Source organism: Gracilinanus agilis, chromosome 1 (assembly GCF_016433145.1).
Source record: "Gracilinanus agilis isolate LMUSP501 chromosome 1, AgileGrace, whole genome shotgun sequence".
In the NCBI taxonomy this organism is placed as follows: domain Eukaryota; kingdom Metazoa; phylum Chordata; class Mammalia; order Didelphimorphia; family Didelphidae; genus Gracilinanus; species Gracilinanus agilis.
This window is the reverse complement of record NC_058130.1, coordinates 154,045,053-154,058,820: the sequence shown is the minus strand read 5'-3', so window position 1 is coordinate 154,058,820 and position 13,768 is coordinate 154,045,053. Positions and strand designations below refer to the sequence as shown.

General features: G+C 36.5%; 1 pseudogene; it reads left to right on the top strand.

Moving 5' to 3' along the window:
* The window catches only part of LOC123249038, a 10,148-nt pseudogene extending 3,414 nt beyond the window's left edge, over positions 1-6,734 (top strand).
* The last annotated feature ends 7,034 nt before the right edge of the window (positions 6,735-13,768 follow it).

The window sequence follows — 13,768 nt, the reverse complement described above, 5'->3', positions numbered from 1 at the left end:
TTGGTTAGATTAACTGATCTCTCAAATCTCTAAAAATCTCTAAATCTGTGATCTGTCTACTGTATTTGCTTGCAACAAAGGCAAATAGTGTCTAGAATAACATGTTATATCTCTTTAAAAGGAAAATGAATATACTGTTTCTTTTAGTTGGATGAGTAGCCCTCTGAGTTAGTCTTTAAGTTTACATATATTTTGTCCTGAAAACTGACAAAGAATTGAGCCCATTAGGCAAGATAATTGTTCTACAGTGTATTTTACCAGGTAACTATCTAGTTTAAAAATCTGCTATACCCTCCTATTGCCTTTAAATGAAATTGAAACTTTTCAACAGACCTTCCAAAATCTGCTTCTAAACTACCTTTACAGACATTTTAGGATATAATCAGGATTCTAGGATATAATTCTAAGATATAATCAGATTAAATTTAGAATTTAGTTCTCCTAATTTGACATTCTTCCTTTGATTCATTTGTTGATGTGACACCCCTCCTAGCATTCATTTCTTGCTTTAAGAATACTTCAAAACTTTATCTAGTACTACCTTCTTTGTGAAGCCTTCCTTGATCTCCAAACTTGCTATTATTCTAGGCCTCCTCAGATTATTTTTTTTGTTTACTTTACTGTGAATACCTTTTTTGGCATGTAAGCTCCTTGATTATCGATGCCACTTTCTCTGTCTTTGTTTATCTAGCACCTAGGACAGTGTTGTGTTCATAGTAGGCACTTACTGAAAAGTTTGTTGAATTGGATGGAATCAGAATCAACTACTAATTAATAAAGAGCTTATTGGTCTGGAATCCTTTTGGGAAATAATGTAGTCCTTTCAATGATCCCACAGTACCCATTGCTTCCAAAGCCCATCCCTTTAACAACAATGCTGTTATTTGGTGATGTTGTATAGTGTTGAATCAATCTTGAAAGAATCAGAATTATGAATGATCCTCAAAGCAATGGAAAGATACATAATGGATGTCAGCCATCTGTAACACATTATCAATGATATATCTTTTAATAAGAGTCATCATTAAATGTATTTACGAGAGGGATAGGAAATTGGTTGATAATGTACAAAGAATGAGAGACAATATAGATGGATAGTCTGGGTAGTTCATTGAAATTGCTTAAGAATTTAAAGAAGCAGAAGAAAATTTATAAGATTTTCTCTCTGGATGATTTATGGAAAGACATGTAGAAGAATTCATCAGGATGAAATATACTTCCTATTAGCCAATAGTAAAATGTGGGTACAGAAATTAAGATTAATACATAAAAGTTGAAACAAATAAAAGTTTTTATTTATGTTTTAAAACTTATATGATTATGCCCTGAACTCCAGCTTGGTTTCTCTCCTTACCCCTCAACACTCTCTTTTGGTGAATTCATCAGTTTCTACTATTTCATATAGGAACTACATATGTGACCCTCACTTTCTCTGAGATTCATATTTATATTCTACATAACAACTTCCTGCTAGATATCTCTAATTATATCTTCCATAGATATCTCTTGATGTCTGAAACAAAGCTATATTTTGCCCCAAAACTAACCATCCTAACTTTCCTATTTATGTCTAGTTGTGTTGTAATTCTTCCAGTCACCCAAGTTTGCAAACTGGACTCATTACCCCTATATTCAATTAATTGCCAAATTTTGTGATTCCTGATCTCTAACATTTCTTGTGTTCAAACCTTTTCTTTCTATTCATGCCACTACAACTCTAACTCATTTAAAAAAAAAATCACCTTTTACCCAAACCATTACAATAGCCTCCTAATTAATATTCCTAAATTCAGTCTCTTCTTTCTTTAATCTACCATCTATCTGGGTGCCAAATTCTAGACCTGATATCTAAATCTAACCATGTCATTCCTTTGGTTCAGAAGCTTCAATGGTTTTCTACTGCTGTTAAGATAAAAATGCAAAATCCTCTGGTAAGCATTTAAAGTCCTTCATATTTTTAGTCTAATCTACCTTTCCAGACTGATTACAGATTTATTACCTTTATGCACTAAAACAGTGGTTTCAAGCACAAATGGAAATGGGAACACTAAACCATATATTAGAATTCCTGAATAGGGGTAGCTGGATGGCTCAGTGGATTGAGAGCCAGGCCCAGAGAAAGAAGGTCCTAGTTCAAATCCGGCCTCAGACATTTCTTAGCTGTGTGACCCTGGGCAAGTCACTTAACTCCCATTGCCTAACCCTTACTGCTCTTCTGCCTTGGAACCAATACACAGTATTGATTCTAAGACAGAAGGTAAGGGTTTAAAAAAATAATTCCTGAATATTGATTTAGAAAATCACATATTAACAAAATCTGTCTTTTATTGTATTTTTATATATTTTGCTAAACATTTCCCAATTACATTTTAATGTGGTTCTGGCTGTACTTAAAAGTGTTACAGTTGTAGTATTTCTTAAGGACCACATGTGTGACATCTCTGCACTAAATGAGTTAACTAAATTGCTCTACTGATTCTTCATACAGGACATTGCATCTCCTACCTCCACAACTTTGCCTGGATTGTCTCCCATGCTTGGAAATGCAGCACATCTTCACCTTTGTGTCTTCTAGATTCAGTTCAATTTCCACTTCCTATAAAAGACTTTTCCCTGATTTCTCCATTTGTTAGGACTTCCCCACAAATTACTTTGTGTTTATTTTATGTAAGTCCTAAATCATCTGTGCTAGATTTGAAATCTGAGGAAATGGGTTTGAAACCTCACTACTTTACAATTTGTAATTATTATTACAAAATATATTATTACATTTTGTCTGCATGCAGTTATTATTCTATTTGGAATGTCACATAACTAAGTAAAAGTGCTTTTTTCTGCCAGAGAATGGGAATAGGAAGAATGAGTGATTTAATTTTATTTATTAAAGCAATACTAAGCTATAAGCTCCTTCTCTCTCTCTTCTCTCTGTCTGTATGTCTGTCTGTCTCTTTCTCTCTCTCTCTCTCTCTCTCTCTCTCTCTCTCTCTCTCTCTCTCTCTCTCCAGGCAAGAATAAAGTAATATGCCTCTCTCTGTGTGATCTCTGGCCAGCCATTTAACTTGGTTGGCCCCAGTTTCCTCATATATAAAATGAAGGGTTTGGGTTAGATTATATTCAGGTCAATTTCGGAAATATATCTTAGGTCCTCCCATTTTACTTATCTGTGAACATGCATCCCCTAATAGAATACAAACATCTTAAAGGCAAGAACTTTTGTATTTGTTTTCTTGGTGACTAACATAGTGACTTAATAAATGCTTGTTAATTGATTGAGCAAGCAGGTTCAGTGAAAATAATCATTTGCCCAAGGCCACCCAGGTAGTCAGTCGAAAAACTCTGATTCAATACGTGCTGTCTTCTGATTTGAGATTGAGTAGGCAGTTACTCTATGGAGTCCTAAAAGCTTTTGAAAAAAAATTTACCCTGTGTTTTTCAATTCTTGCCTGTTTTAGGAGCCATCTTGATAAGGGGCCAGAACACTAATTAATTCCTCACCTATCTTACAAACTTACAGTTTGGCACGTGGGACAAGTTTGTTTAGATGGCTGCTTGGCTTTAATAAGATGCATTAAAAATTCCCCGACATATATCTTCCTCATTGTAAAAGAGGGAACAAAAAGAGTAAGAACCCAAACGACTAAAAGTCAGAAGTTCAGTGGTATTTTTCTTATTGAAAAGAAAAAGAAAACACTACTGGGCTCAGTATTCTATCTTAAATCATTTAATTTATGAAATATCTTCTAAATTATAGAAAAATACATCACACAATTTACATGGTTAGTCAGGAATTACATTGAAAGTTCATTAAATCACATCTAGGGAATTTAAGTGAATGGAAGTAAGTAAATTAAGTGCTGAGTTAATTAAGTTGTTAATTAGTTAATTAACTGTTATAGTTTTAAGTGATGCCATTAACAAACTGACATAAATTTCAGTTTTATATTTAGAAAGTCTTTATGAAATTGTAAAAGCTGGAGGGTTTAATTCTTTTCGTAGAGTTTTAGAACTAAATACTAACATATTTGTAATCAGATTTTTATTATTTAGAGTGTAGGCCAGTTTAAAAGTCATTTAACAAATTGCCTTAAAAAATAAAAACAGAAAACCTTTCCTTTTGCTCTTATGTTTAAAAAACCATCAGAAATGAAAACATACCGTCTACTCAGTACAACATCAGCCCCTCTTGTTCCACATAAGTCAGCATACAATATCTGAAACTTCAGGAACCAAGTTGGAGGAACTTGCAGTTGGCATTCATATTGGCACCATTTATTCCTGTGTGGGAGTCTTTCAACATGGAAAAGTGGAAATCATTGCTAATGACCAAAAAAACCCAAACCAAAACAAAACAAAAAACCCAGAACCACACCAAGCTAGGGTGCCTTCACTGACATAGAACATTTAATTGGTAATGCTGCAAAGAACCAAGTTGCATTGCATTCCACTAGCCCAGTCTTTAATGGGAAAGATCTGACTGGTCTTAGATATGATGGTGCAGTTGTACAATTAGATACAAAGCATTGACTTTTCATGGTAATGAATGAATGATTCAGGGAAGCCTAAAGTCCAAGGTGGGGGAGAACCAAAAGTTTCTATCCAGAACTTTCTTCTATGTTCTTGATTAAAATGAAAGAAATTTCTGGGAAGACTGTCACAAATACTATTGTCACAGTACTGACCTACTCCAATGATTTCCAGTGTCAGGCCACCAAAGATGCTGGAATCATATCTGGTCTTGATGTGCCCTGGATCATTAATGATCCTAATGGCTGTTGTTGCTTATGGCTTGGACAAGAAGCATGGTGCAGGGGAAAATGGATTGATCTTTGACCTTGGAGGTGGTACTTTCAATTCTTACCATTTATGATGACAGCTTTGAAGTCAAGTCCATAGCTGGGGACATCCACTTGTGTGGGGAGGACTTTGACAACCTTATGGTCAATCATTTTATTGCTGAGTTCAAGTGAAAGCACAAGAAGGACATCAATGAGAATAAGAGGACTGTCCACCACTCGTGCATTTCTTGTGAATGTACAAAGTATACCCTTTCTTTCCCAAGTCAATATTGAAATTGCCTCCCTTTATGAAGATATTGACTTCTATTCCTCTATCATCTTTGCCTGTTTTTAAAAGCTAGATGCTGATCTCTTCTATGGCACACTGGACCCTGTAGAAAAGCCCCTAAATGAAGCCAACCTATATAAATTATAAATTCATGACATCATCTTGGTGGGTGATTCCCCTGAAATCCAGAAGTTTTTGAGAACTTCTTTAGTGGCAAGGAATTCAATAAGAGTATCCATCCTGAGGAGGCTGTTGCCTGTAGTGCAGCTGTCAAGGCTGACATCTTGTCTACAGATAAATCTGAGAACGTGAAGGACTTGCTGCTTTGGGGATGTCATTCGTCTTTCCTTTGGAATTGAAAGTGCTGGTGGAGTTATGAGAATTCTGATCAAATGTAATACCACCATCCCCACCTAGTAAAGATAGGCCTTTAGCACCTGCTCAGACAACCAGCCTGGTGTGTTTATTTAGGGTTATGAAGGTGAGAGAGTGATGACAAAGGATAATAATTTAATTGACAAATTCGAACTTGAAGGAAATCCCCCTGCATCCATAGGGGAATTTTTCATACTGAAGTAACATTTGACATTGTTGTAAATTGCATACTCAGTATTTCTGCTCTGGATAAGAGTGCAGGCAAGGAGAATAAGATCACCACCACCAATGGCAAAGATTGTCTGAGCAAAGAAGACATTGACTGTTATGTCCAGGAGGCTGATAAATGAGAAACAGAGAGACAAAATGTGTTCCAAGAATTCTCTTGAATCTTATGCTTTTAATGCGAAGGCTTCCATAAAAGATGAGAAACTCTAAGGCAAAATTGATGATGAAAACAAATAGAAGATCCTTGAGAAATGTAATGAAATAATCAACTGGCTGGATAGGAGCCAGACTGCTGAGAAGGAAGAATTTGAGCATCAGCAGAAAAGACTAGAGAAGGTTTGCAACCTCCATCACTACTAAACTATACCTGAAGGGAGGTCTTTTCACCTTCAACTTGACTCTGGAGGAGCTCTGGCTGAGGACTGCTTTCCCTAGAACTACCACGTGGGTGAGTGAAAAAAGCTGAATCCCTTCCTTAGCTTTCCTGGAGGTACTAGCCTCCTGAGGAGCCCCTTGTCTGGGAGGAGGCCTCATAGGTAAAACCCTTGTTAATTGACCTTTAGGCTCTCTGGCTGGGGCTTCTGGAGCCCTGCTAGAGTAAAGTCAGGGCTTGAGCACATAGTCTAGCTCAGTAATGGGCAAACTATGGCTTGTAGGCCAGATGCAGGGACCCCCTGAAATGTTCTATCCAGCTGCTTGACATTATTCCTAATCTGACGAATACAATGAGTAGGATACAATACAATGAAACTTTGAAAGAGTTGCCTTAGAAAAAGGCTGACAGATGGGCATTTCCTTTCCTTTGGCCCCCTTTTTAAAAAGTTTGCCCATCAGGTTTAGCTCATTAAAGTAGATCTCTTACTCTGCCCTCTTTCTGAGTTTCTTACTTTCATTCTTTCTCTATTTTATAAATAAATTGCTAAAGAAAAAACAAAAAACAAAAAACTACTAAGCTATATCACAGTATAGGGGGCATGCTAAGAGGCATGCCTGGTGGGTTTCCAGAGGGTGGAGCAGCTCCATCTGGAGGTGCTTCTTCTAGAGCTATCATTGAAGAGATCAACTAAAAGAACTGGAAGAGCATTCCACTTGGCTTTCCAAAAACTTAGATTCAAATTTGTAGCCAAGGCAGCAGCAGTTTAAAAGTAATGTTTAAACTATTATATAAATCTGGGCATTCTGAATACTTGAATGTGTGCAGAGGGAGAGAAACAAGTAACATTGTACTTTATCAGTATCATAGCGGAAATGCAAGTCTTGTCCTGGAGAATAATATCAATTTAAAATTGGCACCCCCTCAAATGAATACATATATTTTGCATCTGAACAAGCCAATTCAATGCAAAATTTGTTTTGCCTATTTTGGGTCTGTTGCTCCTGCAGGTGACAGCCTTTAGGAAGTAGGAATGTTTGAGAGGACAGATTGAAAGGGCTGAGGATCTCATACTGTATTTAATATATTTTTTCTTTTTATTCCATTATGATAACTTTGAGCTTATACCTTAATCCATCTTTTCCAATTAATTCCCATCTTAATATTCTTGCTTAATCCTTTTGGGTAGTGGGAGGAATGCCAGGTTTAGTGTCAGAAAGCCTAGATTTGACTCTTACCTTTGCATGTGTGACCTTGGGTAAGTCATTTAACTTTCAGTTTCTCTATGGTATAACCATATGTTGACTGATTGCTCTTCTGCCTCACTGCCTTTCAAAAAACTCTAGAACATCCAAGAATTTCCTTTTTCTAAGTTTTCACTTCAATTTCACATCCAGATAGCTATTTCTAGATACTCCTATTTCTAAAGATAGGGAATTGAGATCAGTAACTGAGGCTCATATAGCTAGATCTAGGCTAAATCTGTGACCTGTTGTCATCACTTAGATTCTCTTTTGGTTATACTCTGTTCCTGATATTCTGAGTTGCACAAATCTACTACACAGTCACCAACAAAACAAAGATACCATGCAATTTGTCATCAATATATCTAGAGCAGGGGTCGGCAATGTATGGCTCTCAAAGCCAGATATGGCTCTTTCTGCAGGAGCCATAAAGTCAATTTTTTTTTCAGGTGCTGTTATAGGAGCGCACACTGTGAGCACTGTACAGCTCTCACGAAATTACATTTTAAAAAATGTGCCGTTTATGGCTCTTACGACCAAAAAGGTTGCCAACCCCTGATCTAGAGGGTGAGCTTCTTGGAGTTTTACTTGGCTGTTCACTCCCAAAATGTTCCCAATTCTTGTTTGGAAACTATCACATAGACCAGCTGTCTTGATATATGCACATTTGATATAGCATTACCGTGCTAAATGGCCTTTAACCTAAATAACCTCTATAAGAATCATAGACTGAAAGGGATCTTTGAAGCCTCTCCCTTGTCCAAACCCTTATTTTACTGAGGAATGTGAGGCTCATAAAAGTTAATTGGCTTATCCAAGGTCACATGATGATAACTATTAGGAGCACAGTTTTTTTAGGATTTGTGTCCTTTGATTTCAGAGTCAGTGCCTTTTCTGATGTAATATCTTTAATGTAGGTTCAGCTGGTTGTATCAGAGTTCATCTCAGGCTCATGGATTTAGCTGTTTCCTCAACCCCCTTTATTTATTTATTTTTTTGTTTTTTTTGTTTTGTTTTTTTTTAAACCCTTGTACTTCGGTGTATTGTCTCATAGGTGGAAGAGTGGTAAGGGTGGGCAATGGGGGTCAAGTGACTTGCCCAGGGTCACACAGCTGGGAAGTGGCTGAGGCCGGATTTGAACCTAGGACCTCCTGTCTCTAGGCCTGGCTCTCATTCCACTGAGCTACCCAGCTGCCCCCTTCAACCCCCTTTATTTTTGCCATTACTGTAGAACATGCCTTCTTCTAAGTGTAGTCCCAGCCAATGGGGAATATTCTCTTCCTCTACCTGTATGAATGAGTGTTCTCTTTGCTCAGTTAGTGTGACCAAAGTAACCTGTGACAGAGAGCTCACTGAAAATGACAGACAGGGACCCAGTCACTATAGAAGACCCCACCTCTTATATTACGTCATTCAGTTTATGTCAATTACTGGGATGGGAGAACATGATTCACATCACAATATTCTCCACCAGCTGAGTACACATTCTTCAATATACATCTTCATGTGGGGATGGACACTAATGAGTATATTTAATTACCCTTGCTTTTGCCTGTGCCACATGCAATCAGGAACTGTGTTCACTCCATAACAATTGTTTTGCAGGCTCTTGAGACCAGTAATAGTAACATATTTGGATTTTCCCATTCAGCGTTCTGTCCTTGCCATAATTGTATTTCTACTGTCAGCATGTTGCTTTTAGCTCTCGATTCTCTTTTGAGAGAACATGTGGAAACAAGTTTCCCTCCCCCCACCCTGCCTGATTGATCTAGGGTTTTGTTTTGGCTAAAGAAAGCAAAGTCTGCTGCCAGGAATTAGGGTAAGAGAATATTTGTTTATGAGAATTTTAGGTTATATTTTCACACGATCAATTATATTCAGTCTGGAAAAGCAGATTAAAGTAGAATATTTACTGATGGGGATTTTAGGTTGTATTTTCATATGGCTATTTATATTAGGCTTAGAAAAGTAGATTAAAAAATAGGATAAGCCTGGAATTCAGTTTGCATGGAAGCTTTTATCTCTTGGGTAAGTTCTGTCCAAATTAAAATATTTTAATTATGTCTTTTAAATTTTGACTCTTTCTAAAATATTCAAATGGCCACTATTTTGTAACTGTTATATAGATAGGAAGTGGTGGGAAGAGCACTTCCGCTAGTCTGAAGGTCTCTAGTCCTGAACATAACCTCTTTTCTACAGATATTGACACATAAGCATCCCACTATGCAAAAGTTATCTTGGACAAACCAATCTGATCTGTAAAGAAAACACACTAGAAAACTGATTTTCTATGCCTAAAACAAAAGAAAAATGCTATTTTTTCTCTTGAAGGTTATTTTCATACTAAGGCATTCAAGGAGGAGAATCTTGAATGGAAATCTTTGGAGACAGTGGCTGAAAAATGTGTAGAGGTCTCAAATTTATCACAGATGAGCACCTACACTGTAGAACTTTTTTTGGGCTGGTATCTGTTCCCTTACGTAGGATAATAGTAGGCTATGGTAGGATCAAGTGAAGATTTTTTTTAAGGATGGGGAAGATTATGACATGCATATAGCATATTTTATAAGTGGATGTTATTGCATGAAGTTTTTCTAATAATACATTCTTATTTGACTGAAGTTTTTTCCTCCCTCCACATTATTTAGCATAAAAAATTGACCTTTTGGGGCAAATTTGAGAGAAGGAATCTGATAAGACCTATTGACAAGGAATCTATAGATTTTTTTTGATTTTTTAAAAATTTAAAACCCTTAACTTCTGTGTATTGACTTATAGGTGGAAGAGTGGTAAGGGTAGGCAATGGGGGTCAAGTGACTTGCCCAGGATCACACAGCTGGGAAGTGTCTGAGGCCAGATTTGGACCTAGGACCTCCCGTCTCTAGGCCTGGCTCTCAATCCAATGAGCTACCCAGCTGCCCCCCCCGACTCTATAGATTTTTTAATAGAACCCCCACTTAATTTTAATAATACATGTTGATCTAAAATAGCTGTTTTAGTGAAGTCTCATTAATGTGAAATTCATACATGTACTCATATTTCAGTAAATTTATTGCTCAGATGTTTGGTATCCATAATCCAGGAAAATAGCTATGAACATTAGAAGAAAATAAAAAATACTAATGCTAAATAGCTGGAAAGATAAAAAAAAAAACCCAATCTGGGAAGACTGGATGTGGTTGCCCAGAAACATTGTAGACAATGACAAAGAGTGATTAAAACCAAGTCCTCTCAATGCTAAAACCAAGAAGCATGGGGAAAACAAAGGGAAATGGGAGATAGAAAAGCTGGGAGAAAAGAGGAAGGAAGTAATGGAAATCATAAATATTGGATAAAAAAAGGCTGTAAAGATTGTGACTACCAGAAGCATAGTTTTTAGAGAAGTCTCTTCCCTACCTCCCTACTCTACCTTTCCTTATTATTTCTCTTCCATTGATTCCTTGGGTGGTGGCAGTGATACAGCGGAAATTTATCTAAGACAAGTAGCTAGTGAAATTTTCTAACTGCAAATAGCTCTGGGAGCACTCTTTTTGTTTAAAATAAGTAAGCAGGGACTTTGAGGGTGATGAGAAGTATATACCATGACAGAAAAGACAATATTCAGCCTTCCATGATGGGGAGAGGAAAAAAATAGTACAATGAGTCCATGGGAATTCAGCCTGATTTATCTCAGTAGGGCCTTAGGTATAGAACTTAAAATCACTATTTTAATTTGTGTTATAATTGTACAATACAGCATATTCATGAGGAATATTCCAATTATATTTGATAAGGTGGGAGAAAGTGTCTGACATATATTGGAGAAAATTACATAAACATAGTTAAAATTTTATAAAGTTTCAAGTAACTGACAATAAAATGCATGCAAGAAATTGTGAAAAAGATGTTTTTTAAAGTCATTTACAACAGAATAGAATGTGGATTGATCATAGGATCATGGAATCCAAGCATTAGAAAAGATTCAGAGGTAACCTGGGCCAACCCATACCTGAAGCATGAACCCAACCTATAGCATCAATGAAAAATAGTCATTCAGCCTCTCCTCAAATACATCTAGTGAGGGAAATACTGCTTATTCAGAAAGACCATTTTACTTTTAGATAGAGTTAATTTTTCTTCTTATAATTTCAGCCCGCAGTCCTAGTCCTCTAGGGTGTCAAGCAGAACAAGTTTAATTGCTTTTCCTTATGTCAGCCCTTAAATGACTTGATGACAATTCTCATGTTCCCCTAAGTCTTCAATTTTTCAAGGTAAGTCTCTATCTTCAGTTTTCAATAAATTGCCAAATCTTGCCAAGTTATATCTCTACAACAAAGCATCAGAGATTTATTGTGGTAGGACTTCTCAACGGTCATTTAGTAAAACCCTTTAATTTTACAGACTTTAGAAATCTAAGGCCCAGGGAATTTAAGTGGCTCTAGAACTTTGATAATTGTAACTGCTAAACAACCCACCATTTCCTTAAATATCCTAGTTATTACCACAATTGACCCATCATTTAACAAGTACTAACTGATTTAATAAGTATCTGTTGCACCTAATTTCTTCAAGTAACCATATTGATACTGGGGATGGGAGGTAGGGGAATGATGCAAAGAAGTATGATTCTTGCTCTCAAAAATCTCACCATCTAGTAGAAAAGAGATTGTATATACATATAACATAACTAAAAATATGAGGGCATACCTGATAAGTTTCAGATAAGTTTTCATTTGTAAAATGGAGAGAATATTCTTTAATATCATTTACTTCAAAGAGATTTTATTGAGTAATGTGATTTTGTATCCCATAAAGTATACAAATGCCAGATCATCTTGTTATTATTATGAAGCAACTGTTCTATGAATGATGCTCTTTGACCAGCCAGCAGAGGGTGTTCCCTCTCTGAGAGACTGAACTATAGTATCCAGGTTAGAAAGTGCAAGTGAATCTCTCCTAAACAAAATTGACATTTTCAATTTACTTAAGATCAGCAACCTTGAGCAATGCCTAATTGTTATTTATAGAAAAATAAAATATTAACGTGTCCACATTTCCTTTTCTTAAAAATCAGTTGCTATTAGTGATTCTTTTGATTTCATATCTTCAAAGACATATTCAAGTACACATGGGATTCTCATTTTTATTATACATTAAACTCAATTTCCATTCCATTCTTAAGGTTTTGGGCATCCCAAAGGATTTCTGAGGCCAGTGGCACTGGACTTAGAGACAGAAAAGCTTGAACTTTGCCTCTATCCCTTTCTAACTGTGGAACCACTGGGCAAGTCAGTTAGCATCTTTAAACTTAATTTTTTTCATCAATAAAGTGGTGAAAGTAAATATTTACACATAACATTTACCTCATAAAACTTTCGTCAAGATCAGAATAGATAATATTTGGGAAACCATTAATATTATTTACTGAGTAGCTGTTGTACCTTAAAAGTTAATTTAGGATCTTAGGAGGTCTTGGATTTTTCTGAGTTATATAACAAACTGATTTCTCTTATCATACAGAGGAACTCTATAGTGATATATGATAAGAATAATCTTACATTTTTAAAATTATTTTTTCAATTACATGTAGAAACAATTAAAAAAAATTGTTTTCTGACATTTTGTGATTCAGCTTCTCTCTCTCTCTCACCCTCCAGCCTCATCCCCTAGATCAGTGATGGGCAAACTACAGCCTGCAGACCAGATGCCCCCTGAAATGTTCTATCTGGCTGCTCGACATTATTCCTAATCTGAGGACTACAATGAGTAGGAAAAATACAAAGAAACTTCGAAAGAGTTGCCTTAGAAACAGACTGACAGACGAGCATTTCCTTTCCTTTGGTGCCCTCTTTAAAAAGTTTGCCCATCACTGCCCTAGGTGGTAAAGGATCTCTTAAGGATTTTTCTGATGCTTTCATTCAATACATAGTTCCATATTCCCCATGCCATGACAGAAGACATGTATCATAATACAGTTGAAAACTCATGAAGGAAATAAAGTGAAAGATGGCTTCCTTTGATCTATTCATTCTTTGGCTTTGGATAGAATTTTTTTATCATGAGTTCCTCGGGGTTATCTCAGGACCTTGTTTGCTGATAATAGTTTAGTTCTTCACAGTTGACCATTGTATAATATTTCTGTTATTGTGTATTATTATTATTATTATTATTCCTGTTGACTCCTTAGGAGCATGGGGCCGCAACCATCTCGAGCCAGCAGACTCTGTTCTGGGCAACTTCCCCCAGCTGGGCCCATGTCATTCCGACTGTTTTTGTTTCATTTTCGACAGATCTTCGCCAGGTCTGTTTTGGTCTTCCGACTTTCCTCCTCCCCGAAGGGTTCCAGCACAATGCTTGTCTGGCTACGTTGTCTTCCCGTTTTCGTAGCGTATGTCCTATCCATCTCCACTTACGTTTCTTTATGTCCTGACTAATGGGATACTGGATTGTTCTTTCCCAGAGACTAGCATTGGAGATCTTTTCAGGCCATCTGATGTTCAAGATG